At 38.3% G+C, this 21,402-nt stretch overlaps 1 protein-coding gene across 5 annotated transcripts in view; it reads right to left on the bottom strand.

The window, feature by feature from the left end:
- The window catches only part of LOC135217312 (uncharacterized), a 214,545-nt gene that overhangs the window by 130,802 nt on the left and 62,341 nt on the right, over positions 1-21,402 (bottom strand). For all 5 annotated transcript variants that reach the window (XM_064253094.1, XM_064253092.1, XM_064253096.1 and 2 more), the window contains exon 2: positions 1,766-1,826. The gene's annotated coding sequence lies outside the window, so the exon portion shown is untranslated. The remainder of the gene's footprint in view (positions 1-1,765; positions 1,827-21,402) is intronic.

Genomic DNA, 21,402 nt, shown 5'->3' with positions numbered 1-21,402 from the left:
CAAAAGACGAGAGACAGAACTTAAGTAAGCAAACAAGTGGTTGGGCTATAAACAACTGAACTGACGAGGACTGGGCATTTAAATTCGGTTATACAATTAATTAACAATGAACTACCAGCCTTGAACCTAAAATTAATTCCGAAAAATCCTCTAACCCTCCGATCTCTTTTCAGAGCCAAAGACAGATTAAGCCAGCCTTTGATGTCCAACATAGTTTATAAATACACTTGTCCCAGATGTAATCGGGGTACTTATGTTGGATGTACGAAGAGGCTGCTACAAGTCCGTTTCTGCGCCCACAAAGGAGTCAGTTTCCGAACAGGATGCAAACTATCCAATCCTGAGTTATTTAGCATCCGTAACCACACTATTACCTGTCGCTCCCGCTTGGACATCGATGATTTTAAAATTATTGGATCAGCCAATAAGGATGATGAACTTTTAACACTGGAATCCATTTTAATCAAAACCAATGTACCGATTTTAAATGCCCAGTCCTCGTCAGTTCAGTTGTTTATAACCTAACCACTTGTTTGTTTACTTATAGTTTTGTGTGTGGGTGTTTTTTTAATTTTTTTTCTCCCCGATCTGTCCTTCAGTCACCTATTTTTTACTCTGGTAGGTTGTCTCTCCAACTTAGTGTTGTTGTATAGTAATTTTTTACATTTTAAATGTTTTAGTGTCCAATTTTAAATATTATACCGTGTTTTACCAGTGACGAGTTTTATATGTTCGTATTTTTATCAATTTCCCAGCCTTGAAAATGCATCGTAGCAATGTGAAACGTCGGCAATAAATTATGTACGCTGAGACATGCCTTTACCTCTCCGCCTTGTGATATATATATATACACTGTAAAGTACATACAGCAATGATAGACGTGCAAACTCTACGAACAAATGCAGGTAAGCATGAAAACCTAATATTCACAGTTGTTACTCCTCTGCCTCTCACTGACCTATCGATTTCTAGGAACCTGAGTATGTTGACTCCATAACAACAACAACAACCAACAACACAGGCGTATATTGCCAGTAACCCTGATTAGTTCTATTTGAGAAAGGAAATCGGTGATATCACAAATTCTTCGCGGCTTGAACTACGTCAAACACTGAAGGCCACATCAACAAAAGTGACTATTACAGTGCGCAGTTCTACTGGAAGATGAACGCGAGATTTATCCGACTAAAAAAGGTCAAATATTTTACCCATTTTTCGATGGCATCTGATGTACTTTTTGTTTATATGGACAGTAAATTATAATACTCAGTTCCATAAACCATTTTTACACTGACCGTTCGGATCACTAAAAGGCCACTTAATTGGTACTCTTCCCCATCCCACACACACACACACACACACACACACACACACACACACAAACACATACACATACACAAATGGAATGCGGAAGCACCTATCAATGGACGCATGCTTAGGCATTCTACCTGCATTGTACGTGCAGCATGTAGTAAGAGGATGATCACACCAGATGAAGCATAGCGATCGCAAGGATGCTTATATCAGATGCAGCATAGAACTCGAGAAACAAGAAAGCTGCTCAATCCTATATCCAGTCGTATAATTTTTTTTATCGAACATTCCTCCATTTCTTTCTCTTTTCTGTTAATGCTATATTTTTTTAATCTGTACTTGTTTGTGCTTTATAAAGTCATGCAAGTATCAACTGATTTCTATTTTCTGAAGATAGGACATCGAGATATAATAATCAGTGATAAGTGGACAAAGATATGATTCATCCTACCTGTTAAACTTTATCTTGGCGTCACACGTGGCTACCATTTCTCCGTCGTCTTTACAGAATTCTGAGGAAAGAAAAATCACAAGTCTTATTAAACGGAAGACAGTCATTACACATTTCAAAATGCAAATATAAATGTACCTAAAATGAATATGAAACATCAATCTAAAACTATATAGTTTTTGTATTTGTGAGCTGAGCTGGAATATAAGGTTTTCAGTAAATATGGAAATCTCACTTAACTTAAGAGTTTTATACTGCCTGAGTCTTGGTATGTTATGAAACAAATAGACTACAGGATACGTCTCAGCTCTAAATATACAATTTATTTATGAGACATAAGATCACATAAGATCAAATTTTCATGGGATACTGAGCAAGTATATGCACTGTTTTATAAATAACATAATTGACCGAATTATACGAGTTTTATATATACATACACACACACACACACACACACACACACACATATATATATATATATATATATATATATATACATATGCACTACACAAACAGTTCATTGCAACATTTTCAACTTACTGTCATTCACTCACAGTCAACATATAAACTTCATGAGTATATATAATATATATATATATATATATATATACTATATTATATATATATATAAAAATATATACATGAAAAGGATAAGTTAATTAAAATTGTAAAATAAACAAGCGCTGGGAAGGGAGAGGAGAGAAATCCTGGATTAAACTGGATAGCTGGCATGGAAGAGGCGCTGAAAGGGAGGACCATAACATCTAGGAAATCTGTAGGTGGCTGGAAATTTTCTGCGCACGGGGTTCATCCGCGACTCAGCCATTAATATTTGAAATGTGATAGTGAGCAGTGTGTTCTTAACCCCTGGAACCATCCCTTGTTAGGGGAAACAGCTTAATGTTGGAGACACACACATACACACACAAACATTAGTCCATTATGCATACATATATATGTACATAAGGCATTTCCATCTACTTTCCAGCAGCAAACATTTCCATAAGACCTTCCATTACTGTGACACTCGGTTCTTTGCGCAAATCTTCGGTTTGTATGGTCATTTTACGTTGCATGGAACCAGCGGTTATTCAGCAACGGGACCAACGCCTTTACGTGACTTCCGAATCACGTCGAGAGTGAACTTCTACCACCAAAAATACACATCTCTCACTTCTCAGTGGCCGAGAATCGAACTCGCGGCCACCAAGGTGGCAGGCCAAGACCATACCGATCACGCCGCCGAGGCGCTTGCGCAAATCCTCGGTGAGCAGGAAGTTGGAACAGAGACGGCCAACGGCAACGGAGGCCGTTGGGACTTGGGAGGTATTTTCATCTCAGTCCCTCGGGAATTCCGTGAGGCCTTTGGAGTGCAATTTACCAGTCACATCAATCTTGCCTTAGGTTTTATATTACAAAATATTTCCTCTCCTGATTTATTTCCAGAGGGAAGACTGGCCACATCATTGAGAGAGAGAGAGAGAGAGAGAGAGAGAGAGAGAGAGAGAGAAGGAATAACAACTTGAGCTTCATTAATGGTTTATTTCACGCACACATTCGAGCATTCTCTTGATAAGACCATTCATAACGTAAATCACTCTCCGAGAGAGGAAACTTTCTTCACACACTGCAGTGTTCATTAGCAAAGAAATCGCGGCAAAGGGAATTTTACGCCTTTATTTCACGGAAGTAATTATTCTAATTATTCTTTTTTTCCCTCTCTCTGTCGGCAGAGTTGAGTATATATTATATCACCTCTTCGATTTATTATAGATGTTATCTCTCAATGATTTATAATTATAAATACCGGTGTGTATAAAACCAGTATGTGTGTGCGTATGTGTGAATGATTGTACAAGATACATGTATGTACATAAACATACATAAATCCTAGAGAGAGAGAGAGAGAGAGAGAGAGAGAGCGGAGTTCGTTACCCCATTCCTTATATAAATAGATATGTTTATTAACAAAAGGCTCTCACCCCCTTGAAACATACTCTGCTCTTAGCGAACCGCCTTTTTAAAGAATACAAACGTGCGTGCGCACATACTCACATACGAGCACACCGTCGCCAACCAGATCTAACTTGGGTCATGAGGTAAATGAATTACAAAAGTTGGATTATTGATGAATTTTATCCTTGAACTCACAGACTCAATTATGAATCAATGATCTTGACTCGCTCGCTCACTCTCTCTCTCTCTCTCTGATTAGATGCCAAACAACATAATAGTAACTATTATTGCTTTTATTGTCTTTATACCTTACCGTTTCTCTCTCTCTCTCTCTCTCTCCGCTCTCTCTCTCTCTCTCTCTCTCTCTCTCTCTCATCGGACGCCAATTAACAAAATAGTATCGATTAATGTTCTTATTTTCTTAAATATCTTACCTCTGTTATCTCAAAATAACTAATTAAATTTCTCTCTCCTCTCTCTCTCTCTCTCTCTCTCTCTCTCTCTCTCTCTCTCGTACAAAGCCAGATTTAGAACAATTACTCTCACAATGAAATTACAATTATTCCATCTGTTTTCTAATTCTGTTTTTATCATCGCCTTCCTTGGCATTACTGTTGGGTCAGCTACTCGTTCAGCTAAGTGTTATTGACGCCATCTTGCACGAGGAATATAATGTTCATTTCCCATTAAAAACAAGAAGAAGAAGAAGAAGAAGAAAGAGGAAAAGAACGGTGGGATAATTGGCATCGTCACTCTGCTTCGACATCATGAGGCAAAGAAAAAAGAACTCAAATTGTGCTCTGCTTCTGGTGTCGATGACCTTTGATGCTGCCATGCCTGCTGGATTATTATTAGTACTATTATTAACATTATTATTATCATTATTCATCTCAGTCATCCTATTCGACTGGGTGGTTTTTATATTGTGGGGTTCCAGGTTGTATCCTACCTCCTAGGAGTCAATCACTTTTCTCACTATGTGCTCTGTTTCTAAAAGAACTCTTCTCATAAGCCCTGGGGCTACTTCGGAATCTAGTTTTTCCAGGTTATTATCATTATTATTGTTCAGAAGATGAGCCCTATTCATATGGAACAATCCCCAGAGGCCACTGAATTGAAATTCAAGCTTCCAAAGAATATGGGTAAACTAATGAATCAATGAAACTGCTACTCTCTTGCAGTGCAGCCACTATGGCTGGTTCACTTAAGGTAGATTCTGGGGTGAGTCATATGCCTACGTGACGTTTGTTTGGCGGGCGCTGATTGGCTGGGACCGGCCTACCTCCCGGTACCAGCCAATCAGCGGCCGCCAAACAAACGTCTCGTAAGCATACGGCTCATCCAAGAATCTACCGTAAGTGAACCAGGTATAGTCTAATAATCATTCTGAAATGTTCAATTTCATGCTCTCATCCGTTAAGAACATTTTCTTGAGTCCTTATATTCGCCTTTCTCGACTCGTAAGTGAAAATTAGAGCTGAACCAAGTCAATAAGCTGAAAAGGTAAGTAGGAAGAGGCCATATGGAACGGCTAAAATGCAAAAGACAGAAAGCAAAAGAGCTTTCAGTACCACTGACAGTGCGCCCCACAAGGGACAGGTTTTGAAGGGTGTGGATGAATGCTGAAGTTGACAGTTGTAAATATAAGCGATGAAAATAAATCTGCCCAACTGAAAAATAGTAGTACCACTAGTACTATAGTAGATTCACATCAGCCGTGCATTTGATGTCTAGGCCAGTCCCTTACGACGCTCCTGACTGGCTGTTGATATACCAATGATAGGGCTGGAAAACTCTCAAGTCTCTCTTGAGAGTTCACATAGGCAGGATGTATGTTCCATCTCTCCTGAGGTATACGTCTTTTAGGAGAGGTGGAACATACATCCTGCCTATGTGAACTCTCTCGAGAGACAGTTTACAGCCCTGTGATTGGCTTATCAACGGCCAATCAGGAGTTAAAGGTAATGAGGCTGATGCCAAAAGTTCTATTTCGGGGTTGCCATTTCCTGAGACCCTAAAATGAGGATACAAATGCACTTTATGAACATCTGATCCAGTAGGGGCTAGTACTAAACACAGATAAATACATTTGACACCCACCCCCACAGGGGCTAGTACTAAACACGGCGAAACAACGTATATGAATCACTGTTTCGTGTTTAGTACTAGTCCTTGGGATCAAATGTTCCTAAGCGAATTGGTCATTTCACAAATTCCTTAGGGATTTCATGAAATCCCCGATTTCACATATGTACTGCAACGAGCACGCTAGCAGGATTTTTGCAGTGCGCTGAAATCAAAGCAAAGTCCTTGACGCGCCCGTTTCATCTGCATGAAAAAAGCCGAGTTTGCAGACTACGCGGGGCTTGAAGCGCTGCTTGAAGTTTTGTTTGCAAACACACAGGTTCCGGTCTAGGTACAGCTTCGTTCTTTCCAAGAGGCACAAGCCTACCTCGTTATTTACAAGTACTTCAAAACGTCTGAAGTGTACCCTTCATTGCTAACCGCGTGTTTTGCGTTCCATTTTGATTCTTTATCATTGTCTGTCAATTGGCTGAAGGGAAGAACCTAGTGGCTCTCCAATATAAAGTTCCCATCATCCTGCTGTGAACAGTAGTTCTTGAGTGACCTTCAGCTGGGAGAAGAGGCAATGTCACCTTCGGAATGGAATGGAATATAAGAGTTTAGACCAAAGGCACAGCCCTGGGATCTATGAGGTCATTCAGCACTAGAAGAGGAAAACCTTAAAGCAGTTGCACTATGAAACAATTGTCAGGAGAGGGTGGATAGCAAAATGGAAGAAAGATAATATGACTGGAGATACAGTAAAAGGATTGAAAGGGGTTGCAGCTAGGGGCCGAAGGAATACTGCAAAGAACCTTAAGTAATGGCCGAAGAAATACTGCAAAGAACCTTAAGTAATGGCTACAGTGCACCACGTGAGGTGCACTGACAATGTTGCCTTCGGAACTCGCATCTACAAGGAGCGAGTTCGCCGATTCAAGAGTCCTGGGTTGCTTGGCCAGGTGCTCACTCACTGATCTGAAAAGAGGAAAAAATCTCGAAGTTCATCAACACTAAACTCGAGAAATACATCCAGTATTGACTACATAAGTCTGGCTGTTAGAACTGCTTTATATTCAGTTCCCCATCAACGAATCGATCACGCCTCCGTCACTGATACTATCACCAACTTTTTAACTTTTCTCATCTGCCTTTTCTGATACCGTCCAGACCTTTCCTTGGAACTTTCTCTTCTTTAAAACTTTGTTTCTGAAAGGAGTTACAAACCGTTATAAGTATCGTTATTGAACTGATTTCGACTTCCTTCTAACCAGTCACGTTGATTTTTTTGTGAATGCATTCGTTAGAAAAATTTGAAAAAAAAATAAAAACTAATAAATATAAACATGAGTAAAACAGGAAATAAAACCTCTGGAGGAATCAGAAGAATAAGTTCCAAACACCGACTTCCGATTAACTTCAGGGGTCACTCTCCTAATGAGAAAAGTTAGACGTATTTTAGGACCAGTCCTATTAGAGTACGGGGAAAAAATCTCCCCACACAAAAACCTGAGAATAATAAAATATAATAAAAAATTAAAAACATAAGTCAAACCAGAATAAGCCTGTACTGAGAGAGAGAGAGAGAGAGAGAGAGAGAGAGAGAGAGAGAGAGAGAGAGAGAGAGAGAGAGAGAGAGAGAAACGCTTGCAACACCGGAAGCAATTGAATGAGCAAGTGCGCCGCCAGATTCGCAAAAACAACAGAAGACGCCATAATTCACAGTTCGCAATACTCTTGTAACAGAAGCAAAACAATACAGGAAAAACAAAAGGAGGTGAGGGCCGTTACTAAAGGAATCCATGTAAAAAAAAACAGCTGTCAAAAGTTTGGGAGAAGGGAGAAATTGGAAAAGTAAAGGGAGGAAAGAAAACATCTTTTTCTCTGTTTGTTTGTTTTCCCATGCCATATTAAAACGACTCTCTTATACTCATACTATTCATTCAGCTGAATATAGCACAATTATGTAACTAATGCCTAAATCTTATCATCTAAATCTAATTTCCGTAATATATATGGCGTACATTTATTATTATCATTCTTTATTGACAAAACATTGCATATGTTGTAATACCATATTTACATTCACTTTGCGCAAAACAGTGGTTTTTAATCTATAACAATGACTCATTTCACCAATACATTATAAAATATTTTCTCCATAAAAAGGAAAATATTCTCATTCATAACATCTAGCTACTCATCAAACATCACAACAAGCCCCTCAAACATAATCGAGTTTTATAGAAAAAAAAAAAAAAATCATGGGTCTCCTGAAATATCACTGTGGCATCAGCACCATTCATTTCTCCTAGAATTCTTATTCGGTTTGGCGAATAATAAGCTTTCCATCAGAATGAAGGGGGTGAACATTAGAGAAATATAGTGCACCTTTCTCAGCTATTTCATTCGTCGTAACTTCCCCCACTAACAGGTTCGCAGCCGTATGTGAGAAACGTCTGGGGGTCCTGTGGCTACACAAATATTCTTCATAATCGTCTGAATGTCTGCAGACGTTTACTAATTCTCTTTCTTCTCAATATATATATATATATATATATATATATATATATATATATATATATATATATATATATATATATGTGTGTGTGTGTGTGTGTATGTATGTATGAATCGTATAATTCGCGAAATGGACGCGATTCTATACAAACTCAAGGTGTTGATGAATCAGTATATTTAAGTATACTTATCCGAAAGATTTGCTTAATTAGACCGGATTATTCTTAAGATAATTAGAATAGTTCATTTTATTGAACTATTTTATTACTACTCGGAAGCAAATCCTCTTTCGTATAAGTATACTTAAAATATAATGATTCATGAACACATTGAGTTTGTATTTTTATCGCGTCCATTTCGCGGATTATACGCATTCATATATATTATAATATATATATATTATATATACACATATATATTATATAACACACACACACACACATATATATATATATATATATATATATATATATATATTATATATGTATATATATAATGAATTTCGTAATAATCCGCGAAATGGACGCCGATTCTATCAAACTCAAAAGGTGTTTCATAATCATTATATTAAGGTTATTACTTATAGAAAAGAGGAATTTGCTCCGAAGTAAGTTAATAAAATAGTTCAATAAAATGAACTATTCTAACATCCTTAAGAATAATCCATCTAAATTAAGAGTTCTCAGAATAATAAGTATATGAGTAATCTAGATATAAATCGAAACATGCCAGAGTTAATTTACACATTATTCTCACTAGCAAACTTACCCATCTACAATGGGTGATAAAATACGGGTGCAGAAGTGAAAAATTTATATGTACTATTTGTTCAGCAATATTAAAATAAGGACGATTTTTATACATACCTACTACAGAACCTCTTTGTACACAATCTTATCAGTTTGCCCACAACTTAATTTCAAGTTGGCAGAGTCAGTTGCTCTGCTCATCGCCACATACAGTTGGCCATGTGGAACATGGTTGACGGCAGAAACACACCAACACGATCCAAAGTCTGGCCCTGCGACTTGTTTACAGTGAATGAGAAGGCCTGGTTGATGGGAAACTGCCTGCGCCGTAACTGGAACGGAAAATGGTTGACCGAAGGCATCAGAGGAATCTGAGGGATGAACAGACGTTTGCCTGTGTGAGGGCCCGTTGCTATCACTGCTTCGATGATGTGGGAGTTTAGCTCCATTACGGTGTACCTCGTTCCGTTGCAATGTCCATTGGCAGGATCGAAATTCCGAAGCAACATTACCGGGCAGTACTTCTTCAACGTTATTTTGTGCACTGGCAGTCCCGATGGATTTAAGTTATTCAAAAAATCTTGCGGATATGGATGATAATTTTCATCTTCTATTGTGTCCCAGCTGAAATATTCGCAACTTTCTCCGGGGAAGTTGTACAGTAATTATGTATGAAAATTCGTAACGTAACTAAGTCTACGGGAATAACCAGCCTCGTTTCACGGCCAGAAACAGCTCCGTTTCAGGGAATCCCTTCTCACCCCCACCCCCTACAAAGGAGTGGGGTAGGTTGGATGAAACCCCATTACAAACCATCTTAGGGGTCCCCACCATATCCCTGCCAAGTTTCATTCCCATCTGACCAGCCGTTTGGCCGTGATTGAATGACAGACAGACAGACATTACACCCATTATAGTATGATAGACTAAAGAACTCCCTACAGAAACCTACAAATATAAACATTCTTTATCGTTCTTGTGTAACTATGCCAGTTTCACAGACTATAGGTATGAAAATAAACTGACTGGAAAAGCGCTGGAAATTGTTGGTGAAGTTTTAATACGCCCGTTCTCACAAAATCCACAGCCACTTTTCAGATAAGTTATCTTGGCCTATAATCTACTTTTAAAAAACCAACACAATTTCTTCATCAAAGGTTTCCCCACGACCCTACGAAGTCTATAACCTTAACGGGTTTGAATTATTCATCCAATGGAAACCTTTCCAAAAACGTTTGCTCACTCGCGCTCTCTTCCGTTCTAACCAGCCTCTTTTATCGTGAGAAGCGAACAGCTGTTCCGAAATAAAGAACACAGAAATCCCTTCTTTATGGAATTTTGCTCTGTGCTCCTTGCTTAACTCTGCATCGTTTGTTTTTCGTTGCTTCTATTTTTCGCTCTGGTGGGCAGAGTGCTAACAAAGCCACGGAAATGGGAGTCACAAGGGAGGAGAACGCCGATCAATATGAAAGGCTGTAATTTGTCGTCAGGAATTCTGACACCAGGTACGAACCCATAATCACATTCTTTCTCTCTTTTTTCTCAAGCATAATGCATAAGACGCAGAGAGCAATGCACCCTCGCAGAAATGAAACAGAAATGGAGAAGGGCTCCAGCTGCCAGGTAAAGTGTGATTAGACGCCATTACGTAAACCTCATCATTAATCTTAAGCGCAGAAACTACCCAATTCCCTCATTATTAAAGAGATTTTTCTAATAAGATTTAGATAAAACATGTAACACTGGATTGCTGGAACCAACAGAACTTCCGAATTGGTTTAGATAAAGTCACCTTTATTACTCATACAGGAAACTTCAATTTTCTTTCCATGAAACTTACGACCACCACGTAAATTAGGTTCTCTTAACGAGAAATAAAGACGGCGGTTTTAATCCAGTAGCAAGTTCTGTTAGCTCTAGTACTTCAGTGCCATACTTTTCGTCAGGATCTAATTAGAGGATAATCTTTAACAGTGAACCGACAGTGAAAATTAGGTCTTCTCCACAAGTAATCAATTTTACTATTTCAAGAGGAGCAAAAACTACCTTTTCATCAAACCTCCTTTTCTTTTTTATAACCCAGTTTCACTTCAAAGGGGTATTTCCTAATTGACCGGTTTGTCAGTCGATATTTGTAACTATACGACCCTCTATATTTACTATTTTTGAAGACTGACTTGAAAATTATGTATGTCATGTAGTACCTATGGTTAATGGGGACTTGACATTCTATGTGGTATATCCAAGGCCCACGGTCATGGTATCAATGATTGTAAGTCAAAGGTCAAACATGTATTTAACTGTTGCCATAACTTTTGACTTTTGAACTATACAAGATCAAAGACTTGCCATTTGTCATGCATACTCCTCTTATGCAGTATGTGGGCGGTGAAGTCAAGGTCAACGGTTACAAAAGTTACAAAAAAACATGTAAATGCCACGACATTTTATTTCACAAGCGCATCGTTTTTCGTTAGGCTATAATAAGGATTTTCCCTTTTAAGAGGTTAAGATACGAACTCATATCATCTTGAGTAGCTGACTAACCCTCAAGGTCATTGGTAAGATGGGGGGAAAAAGCGGAAAAATTCCAGCTGTCACTCCGAACGCACACTTCAAATAAGTGATGAAAATGATACCGTAATAACTGAGCCTTGGAAGCTCTGTCTACCTTCGAACTACCCAACGCTGCTCTTCTAGGGAGCCAAATGTTACAAACGAGTTGAAAACCAACTGCTTCTGTAATCAACTTCTGAGTGTATCTTATAAACACGCTTCAAGTATAATTGATTGCATTTCCAAGATGTCTCTAACATATACCTATTATTCTTCACACTAACTGAACTAACCATGAAAACAAGTGAGGCAGAGACAGATAATGTTTGTGCCACCTATAAAAGAAATGCAGAAAATACTTAAAATGTTAATATACACTTTACATCAAAACAGTCTATGTTGACGAAATTTTGTTTCCGGACTGTACCTCATCACATGGTGATAATGTAGGCTCTATCTTTGTCTCCTACCTAATCCTCTAGGTTTAGTTAGGTAACTCTATAGGTAATTAAACCTGTTCAGCACAGGTTGAGCTACCTTACCTACACAATTAGTTAAGTAGAATAACCAATCCAATAGGTAAGGTAGCTCAACCTGTGCTTAAAACGGGGTAAACATCTGGAAATGTTGTAGGGAAAAAAAAGCCACTGCATTTTATGCTCTAGACAACATCGTGGATCTTGCAAGAGCTGAACACTTGAAACAAAGGAGAGTTGACTGGAAGAAAAGGAACTAATGGACTTCTACAAATACGAAAGTTGAATCAAAACAAAACATAAGTAAAAAAACGACACAATTCATACTTATGCAAAGTGGGTAAGCATCGTTGGACATTTATTTCGACTGCTCCACTTGATATGAGTATCAGGAGATGACAGGAAGATGTAGCATCTCAAAAATAATTTTTCGCATATATTAATTCAACCAGAAACATTAAGTGCCAAATTTACGCTCTCGTTGTATAACGTCAAACAAAACCTTATTCCAACTGGTAGCACTATTTCCTATGAGACTTCAAATAAATGCTCATAAATAATGGAATATCACTGAATCCTCTTGTGTGTTAAACAGCTTAACCACTATTTAGCGAGTACACAATGTTCGTAAAGTATTACAATTCATTAATACAGTGAATTCTGCTTTCTATGAAAAATCCCATTAACTACGTTATGTATCATCGGCTACTTTCTTGCTATCATCTTCATTCCGGACAGCCTGTAAGACAAAGTTTTATCGGCTTATTAGTTCCATGCTAATTATTATTATTCAGAGGAAGAAACCTATTCATATGGAACAAACCCATACGGGACATTCACATGAAATTCAACCTTCCAAAGAATATTATGATGTTCGTTACGGAGAAGTAAGACTAGGTAAAGGGAAATACAGAAAGAAGAGACCCCACTTTTTAAAAAAGGGGAAAAAATGAATTAATTAATTAATAAATAGATAAAAACGTATCAAAATACAAGAAGAATATTATGATGGTAGTATAATGTAATGCAACTTCGCTTGAACTTCTCAAGTTGCAATTGCACGACATCCTCAGGGAGACAAGTTCCACAGTCCAACAGTGTGAGGAATAAAGGACTTCTGGAACTGAGAAGTTCGACAGCGAGGCACATTGACTGCATAATGGTGCCACTGTTCAACGAATGTGGTAGCTCTCAGCGGAAAAAAGGGAGAAAGAGGAATGTCATGAGTACACTGAAGAACCTTTTCATAAACATCCTCTTATCATAATCTTAAGTTTGATTTAAGACTAACCATGAATCTTGGATAGCGTTCATAGTGAGTGAAAGATGATACACATCACATAAATCATTTATTAAAATACTCATTTTAACTCGCTAAATTATATAATAATTTAACACATTTCCTATATGATAAACTGTTCTTTTAAAAAGCATAATTGTATCCGCGACATGAAAGCAGTTTTCTTAGTACAATCAGATAAAAAAAAAAAGGATAATGGATTCACAAGTTTACTACTAAAATACTACTGTGACACTTATTTTTATCTTTATTTTCCTTTCTGTATATATACAATATATATATATATATATATATATATATATATATATATATATATATACATACACACACACACACATATATATATGATATATATATATATATATTGTAAGGTAATTTACGTTTTTAAACTACCTAGTTAAGTTGTTTGCTTGCTCTCCAGTATTTTGAGTTGTTTACCTGTATTTTGTTTGGGGAGGCGAGGTGTCGTTCGTCCCTAAGTTTTTATTTCAGGCAGTCATGTTTCAAACAGCTCACCAGACACCTGTCTAGTTCTTGCAGGTGAACTCGGCAGCAGTCCGGTTTCGAGTATCGCCTTGTTGGTGGTGGTGGTAACAGCAGAGGTTATTCGGCAGGGAAAATGGTATTGACGATGATAACCAGTTGACAGCGGAGGAGGACCTAGTTCCTGAAGAAATGGTATCGGCATGGAAGTGTTGGCGATGGTGGCTCCCGAGGGTTTCGTTCCTGAGGTCGCGTGGGGGACTCTTGTGGTATCTCCGGTTTTTTCCGGAAGGAGTTTCTTCCGAGGCTGCTGTCGTCATGGAAGTATCGGATATTCGTCTTGGTGGATCCTTGAGTGTTTGTGTTGTGCGACTCAATCTTTTTGTTGATTCTTATGGTCAACAATATGACCAGGTTATCTGCTGGTTTAGAATTATTGAGTCATGGTTTTGTATAATTTTCTGCTGGGATTTATCTTTTACTGCTCTTGAAAATATTGATACCGAAAATATTGGTACCGTGTAAGTTATTGTTTGGATCGTGAGTGACTCCTGGTTGTTTGACTGTGGTTTTAAATGAGTGTCTCGTCCATGCTTTACATTGTGCAATCTTATGTTTAGCTAAAATTTTAATACTTTTTGTTATTGCAGGATTATCTAGCTATTTTTGTGCAGTTTTACAGTTTTAATTACTGTGATGTCTGAAACCTGTACAACTTTTATATAATAAATTACTATTAATTTGTAAATTTGTATATAATAAATTATTTTCTTATTTTCTTTGGCTTCCTTCTCCTTGAGATTGTTGGTCTCTTTCAGTCCACTCTTAGTCCTCAATGCTTAAAACATAATAGGTTTTGAAGAACCTGACGGCCCCACAGAGAAGTGATTATCATTACAAAATTTCGTAATTGATAAATGGATCAGTACCGTCGACCGACTGTTACCACTTGTGGTTACCGTCGACTGGATCGTTGGGAAAGTATTGTCGCAGAATCGAGAGAATGCGGCACAGAGCTATTTATCTCTATGATTCCCCTTCGGTGATCATTCTCTATCGGGAGTATTCCCGAAGAAGCGTGGATTGGATAGTGAGATATTCGTAGTTTAATTAATATATATTTGTTTGTATGGTGTTTTTACATTGCATGGAACCAGTGGTTATTCAGCAACGGGACCAACGGCTTTACGTGACTTCGAACCGCGTCGAGAGAACTTCTATCACCAGAAATACACATCTCTGACCCCTCAATGGAATGCTAGAGATTCTAACTCTCGGCCAACGAGGTGACAGGCAACGACCATAACAACCACGCCACTGAAGCGCATATAAAATACGGTGATGTGATAAAAATGCATATATATGTATTTCTTTTTTTCTCCCGTAAAGGGAATGGAAAGGACTAAACAGAGGTTGTTAGTGCATCCCCTTAATTCAACTAAGTCGCTGCCCACCACGGTCGATACCTACATAGTATACGTATTTCACTGCCAAACTGCAAAAGTCGAACGCGTTTTCGGAACGTTCACAAATCGTTCCCGAGCGCCTCAGTGTCATGATCGGTATGGTCTTTGCCTGCCTCCTCAGTGGCCGCGAGCTAGTTTCTCGGGCAATCCAGTGAGGGGTTAGAGATGTGTATTTCTGGTGATGGAAGTACACTCTCGACGTGGTTCGTAAGTCTCGTAAAGCCGTTGGTCCCGTTGCTGAATAACCACTGGTTCTATGCAACGTAAAAACACCATAGAAACCAACTCAAACAAATCGTTCACCTGGTGACTATTCCAGTACAGTAACAATATCGGAACAGTCCCTAAAAAATGGGGGGGGGGCATACCTTAAGATTTAACCATAGAATCATTAAATTAATCTCATCTTTGACACACCCAAGTTACGGTAGAATGTAACCACACCTACCCTAACTTAGGGGCATGGTAGGAAAACCGGGGCTAGTGCAATACTAGTATATATCTCAGGCATTTGCCACCCGGTGAGGCCAAGATCTACTACAGACTTGGGTGAAGTGACCGATCTAGTTGCTTACGTTCAGTAACTGCTCGTTCCCAGGAAGGTCTTTTGAGATTTATGCAACAGTGTACATCAAATCTTAATAAAAGTTATTAGCTGATCGTATAGACATCGTATAGACATTCTTCTTCACAATCGTTAGTCTACGTTATCATGACTTTGGAATAGTAGTGTGAAAAATGAACATTAAATTTCTTAAATCTATTTGAGAGAGAGGGGAGCAAAGCATCTTGAGCACTCTTAAGCGCAGAAACAAAGTAATTTCACCCATCGACTAAAAAACACAAATGAAACTTCCCTATTAAATCTCAACAAATACAAAAAATGAGTTATTTATTTTGAAAGATATGTAATTCATACCCTAAAACAGATTTCCCAACAAATACAAAAAATTAGTTATTTGTTGTGAAAGATGTATAATTCATATCCCAAAGCAGATGTCTCAACAAATACAAAAAATGAGTTATTTGTTGTGAAACATGTATAATTCATATCCCAAAGCAGATGTCTCAACAAATACAAAAAATGAGTTATTTGTCGTGAAAGATGTATAATTCATATCCCAAAACAGATTTCCTAACAAATAAAAAAATTACTTACATATTGTGAAAAATATATAATTCATATCCAAAACAGATTTCTCAACAAATACAAAAAATGAGATATTTGTTGAGAAAGATATATGATTCATATCCCAAAACAGATTTCTCAACAAATACAAAAAATGAGATATTTGTTGTGAAAAAGACATATTTAATTCATATCCCAAAACAGATTTATTTGGAGAGAAAAAAAGTCCTCTGCACAGAAGAAGGACAGGTCATTTTTGCAGCGGGACGTGGTCTAATCTGAGCTTCTTTCGTCATCATTATCCTTTTATGTCTGCAGAACTTCCTTACGATGAAGCAATACCAGTTCCTGTCTGCCTACATCCTTAACACCGGTACAACCCACTCATAGACACGTTTTTAACATTGTGTATTCATTTCGCTTTTATGTCATTCTTCTAATTCAGATATTCCTGCTATAGTAGATTCACATCAACCGTGCATTTGATGTCTAGGCCAGTCCCTTACGACGCTCCTGATTGGCTGTTGATAACCCAATCACAGGGCTGGAAACTGTCTCTCGAGAGAGTTCACATTGGCAGGATGTATGTTCCACCTCTCCTGAAAGAAGTATACCTCAGGAGAGGTGGAACATAGATCCTACCCATGTGAACTCGCGAGAGAGACTGAGAATTTCCAGCCCTGTGATTGACTTACCAACAGCCAATCATGAGCGTCGTAAGGCACTGGCCTTGACATCAAATGCACGGTTGATGTGAATCTACTATAATAGACTTGTCTTACGATTAAATGGAAGCTCGAAGCCATTATTAATAAAGAAAGGTTGAAATAACTTTATCACCCTGAGACCCGGGTTACTTGTAATTCACTTCAACACTCACTCATCTTTGCCTTAAAAAAGGGTTAAGTAGTATATCGTTGTTTAACCCGACCACTGAGCTGATTAACAGCTCCCCTAGGGGCTGGTCCGAGGGATTAGATATTTTTGCGTGGCTGGGAACCAATTGGTTTCCTAGCAACCGGATCCCAACCACATTATATCGAGAAATTAATTTCTAATCACTCGAAACAAATTCCTTGCAAAGCTATCTAGTCTTCATTAATCCCCCCACACATACACACACACACACACACACACACACAAATACGCTGTGTGTAATTGTGGCTAACCAGAAAATAGTCGAAGGTGAAGGGCAATGCGTACAGGATGTAAGAAGGTGGACGCCTGATAATGCAGCTTCTGAGTTAAGTCCGCCACTAAAGTTCAGTTACACCTACGCAGTTATAACTGCACAGTCGGTCCGTGCAGTTATAACTTAACGTTACTGTGGACAACCTGCACAGTTTTTCTGGCCTGCGCAGGGGGCCTGAGTAGATAGATAGCTCATCTCAATCGATGAGCATCAGACCAAACGGCTGCGCATGCGCACTGCAACGTTAATGTGGCGTAGGCAGCTTGTTTGCTGTCTGTCCGCGGACAGATAACATGTATCAATCAAGAACATTGGGTTGGGTTTTATTGAATTGAAAAGTGTTTATACCTAAATTCATGATATATGGATTTACTTGTTTTTAATAATTGATACAGAAGTCAAATAAAATATATTTGCAATTTTTCCACAGGAAAAAGTTATGCATAATGAAGGCTGAAAGTGGCAGGAAATAGAAAAAATATTAGGCCTATATATGTGTCAACTTTGAAATGAAATCAAACGATTACGAACTTAATTATCTTTCCATGAAACTTCGTTCATTTATGAAATAGTTAATCAACATAAGAAAGTCCTTGAGGTCAAACTTAAACTCTTAACAAATTCACATGGGAGTATTTCATTCGATTTTTTACCACTCTTTCACTGGACGTCTTACTTGACGTTTATAATTTTTTTTTTTATGATGTCAGCAAGCCAATTACAGCTAGAGCATCGTGTGTTGACGCCGTGGCTGTTACGGAGGACTGGGGAAAAGGACTGTATAGCTAGTGGCGAAGATTTGCCCGCAAAGTCCGACTGTGCAGACATAAATGAACGTTAGTGGCGGGCTTTAGAAAAGACAGAGATCAAGGCTCCAGGAGGGAGAGATGCCGGAGGAACGCTCCTATAGGCACAAAGCACAACTTCAGATGGAATAAGATGCAGAACCTGACGAAGAGGAAGGCTAACACAAGGGCTGAGAGAAAGCGGAGAAAGGATGCATGAAGCTCTGGAAGGAACTGATACAAGGAGGCGAGGGCCGCAACGAAGACTGGAAGGTGCTCACTGCTGGTTTAAACAAAATCCCCTCTGCAGTAATTTGGCACTACGATAATACCCCAGCAGTGAGACATCATTGCCGTCAAAAGCGCAGGAGAGAGAGAGAGAGAGAGATATATGACTATTTACTTACGAGTACCGAACCGAGGAGAAAGGTTTTCCAAATCCTCAAGAATCCCACAATAAAGCGCCCTTCTAGAATCAAGACGCACATGGAGGAGGACGAACGAACGAAAACACTACCTCCGTCTGCCTCCAAGGAAGGAAGAAGACTTCGAAATCCAGAAGAGAAGAATCGAAGTTTCCGACAGATTCCCAAACCAACCCTATTGTCTATCGACAAGAGAATCTGCCCCAAAACAAAAGAAGGAACAAAAACAGAACAGGTACAAGACATTCTAAATTCTGAATATACATATATTCAGAAATTCTGAATATATATAAATTCAAGAGTTGGAGCGATAGAAGACTTGACTGTTCTTGGTTTGGTGAGCAGCGCCAGTGAGCAGAGGGAAGGCGCTCATTGCTGGTTAAACAAAACCCCTCTGCAATGATTTTGGCCCTGTGAGGACACCCCAGCAGTGAGGCATCATTGCCGTCTAAAGCGCAAAAGAGAGAGAGAGAGAGAGAGAGAGAGAGAGAGAGAGAAGAGAGCAGCTAAGAACAATTACAGAAGCAGTTGAAGGATCCAGGCTACTGTGCAGGAGAAAGAAAGAAGCACTATGAAACAAAGGAAGACTCTGGTAAACTATGGATTTTCATTTATTGTAACACGTCATAAACTCAATCCTTAAATGAAAACAAATCAGTATTAATCCATTTTTGTGAAACAGAAGAAACTATTAGGCCTATATGTGTCAACTTTGAAATGAAATCAAATGATTACGAACTTGATTATCTTTTCATGGAGCTTCGTTCATTCATAAAATATTCAATAAACATTATGAAAGTCCTTGGGGTCAAACTTAAACTCTTAACAAATTCACATGGGAGTATTTCATTCGATTTTTTTTACCACTCTTTCACTGGACGTCTTACTTGACGTTTATGAATTTTTTTTATGATGTCAGCAAGCCAAATACAGCTAGGGTATCGTGTGTTGACGCCGTGGCTGCTACGGAGGAATGAGGAAAAGGACTGTACCGTTAGGCCGGCCACACACGTGCAGTTTTAACTGACAGTTATAACTGACAGTTAAAACTGCACGTGTGTGGGTATCTCAGTTGCTCATTTCGTCAGTTCAACAAAACTGTACAGTTAAACTGAGACAAATGCAATGTTCCATATTTTTAACTGAAAGGAGTAACTGAACTGAGCGTGTGTGGGGGGATTCGTAACTGTACAGTTCTCAACTTCTCATTTCTACAGGTGGTAGCGGTGAGTGCAGTTTGTTGAGATAGCACGTAAACAAAGCGAAAGCAACTTTTGGTGCACTGTTTCAGTCATGCGCAAATAATTGAGAAAATCAATTGGTTCTTCACTTAATTCCTTTAATAATTTAAAATCAGAACATTGATTTCGCCTCAGTAACCACTTTTTGCACCACTGTTTACGCTTTTTAGTTTTATTTTTTTCTATTTGTTTGTAGCATTACAAAGAATACACCGAGAGCGGCAAGATCGTACTTCTCGGAATCCATGGTAAAAACTGTGGGATTGAACTGTGTGTGTGTGTGTGCATTTCATTTCTAACTGACGTCAGTTTAAACTGTGTCAGTTATAACTGGACAGTCATAACTGTCAGTTAAAACTGCACGTGTATGGCCGGCTTTAGTGGCAAAGATTTTCCCGCTCAGTCCGACTGTGCAGTTAATGTGCAGGCATAACTGAACGTTAGTGGCAGGCTTTGGAGTGTTGGAAGAGGACGTTAAGCTGTGGAAGGTTCTCGTTATTTTATCTAAGAAAAAATTTTAATGAAAGGAATTACCCCGAATAATTCGTTTAAAGATTATTTTGAAAATAACTATTTATCTACATATAGGGATGACCCTGAATAAGAAGTTTGAAAATTATACTTGTAAATATCTTTTTTTATATCGTTAAATAGATAACTTTTTATGCCTCGATAACAATGTACATAAATACAAAAACAAATAAAAATCGATCCATACATTCTTCTATTCATGGTAAACAAAATAATTTATTCTTTGTTAATTCCTTTGAAAAAAAGTCAAAATAGGAAAGAAAAGGCAAGAGATGCAAATACGGAGATAAATTTTATGGGGCAATCTTCAAACTGCAAGGAAGTTCTACGTAATGGCAGTAATAAACATCGTGGATAATGGCTTCTGTTGGCCAAAAGTGTTCAGTTCTAAACTGGGAAAAGGGCAAATGAAATTCATGGATTGTTCTGATAGTTTGCGGGACTGAATAATAATGACCACTTGATTTACTGAAGCAATAATGATTATCTGATATTCATTAGTAGAGAGTATGGTTATGATAAAAGCTTTTTATTAATTCTGACCTGCCCAGATCCTATTTCTTTCAGTTATGAAACGAAGTCTAGCGTCCCGAATTTCACATAACTGAAAATATTCATTTACGTAATGTAATGTAATGTAAATTAATTTAAAATTTAGGCCAAAGGACAAGCACTGGGACTGTGAGGTCATTCAGCGCTAAATCGGATATCTAATGTAAAAAGATCTGAAAGGTGCAACAAGAAGAAAACCTATCAGTTGC

Source organism: Macrobrachium nipponense, chromosome 7, assembly GCF_015104395.2.
Source record: "Macrobrachium nipponense isolate FS-2020 chromosome 7, ASM1510439v2, whole genome shotgun sequence".
Taxonomy (NCBI): Eukaryota; Metazoa; Arthropoda; class Malacostraca; order Decapoda; family Palaemonidae; genus Macrobrachium; species Macrobrachium nipponense.
The sequence above is the reverse complement of the archived record's forward strand: the minus strand, read 5'-3'. Positions and strand labels throughout refer to the sequence as shown.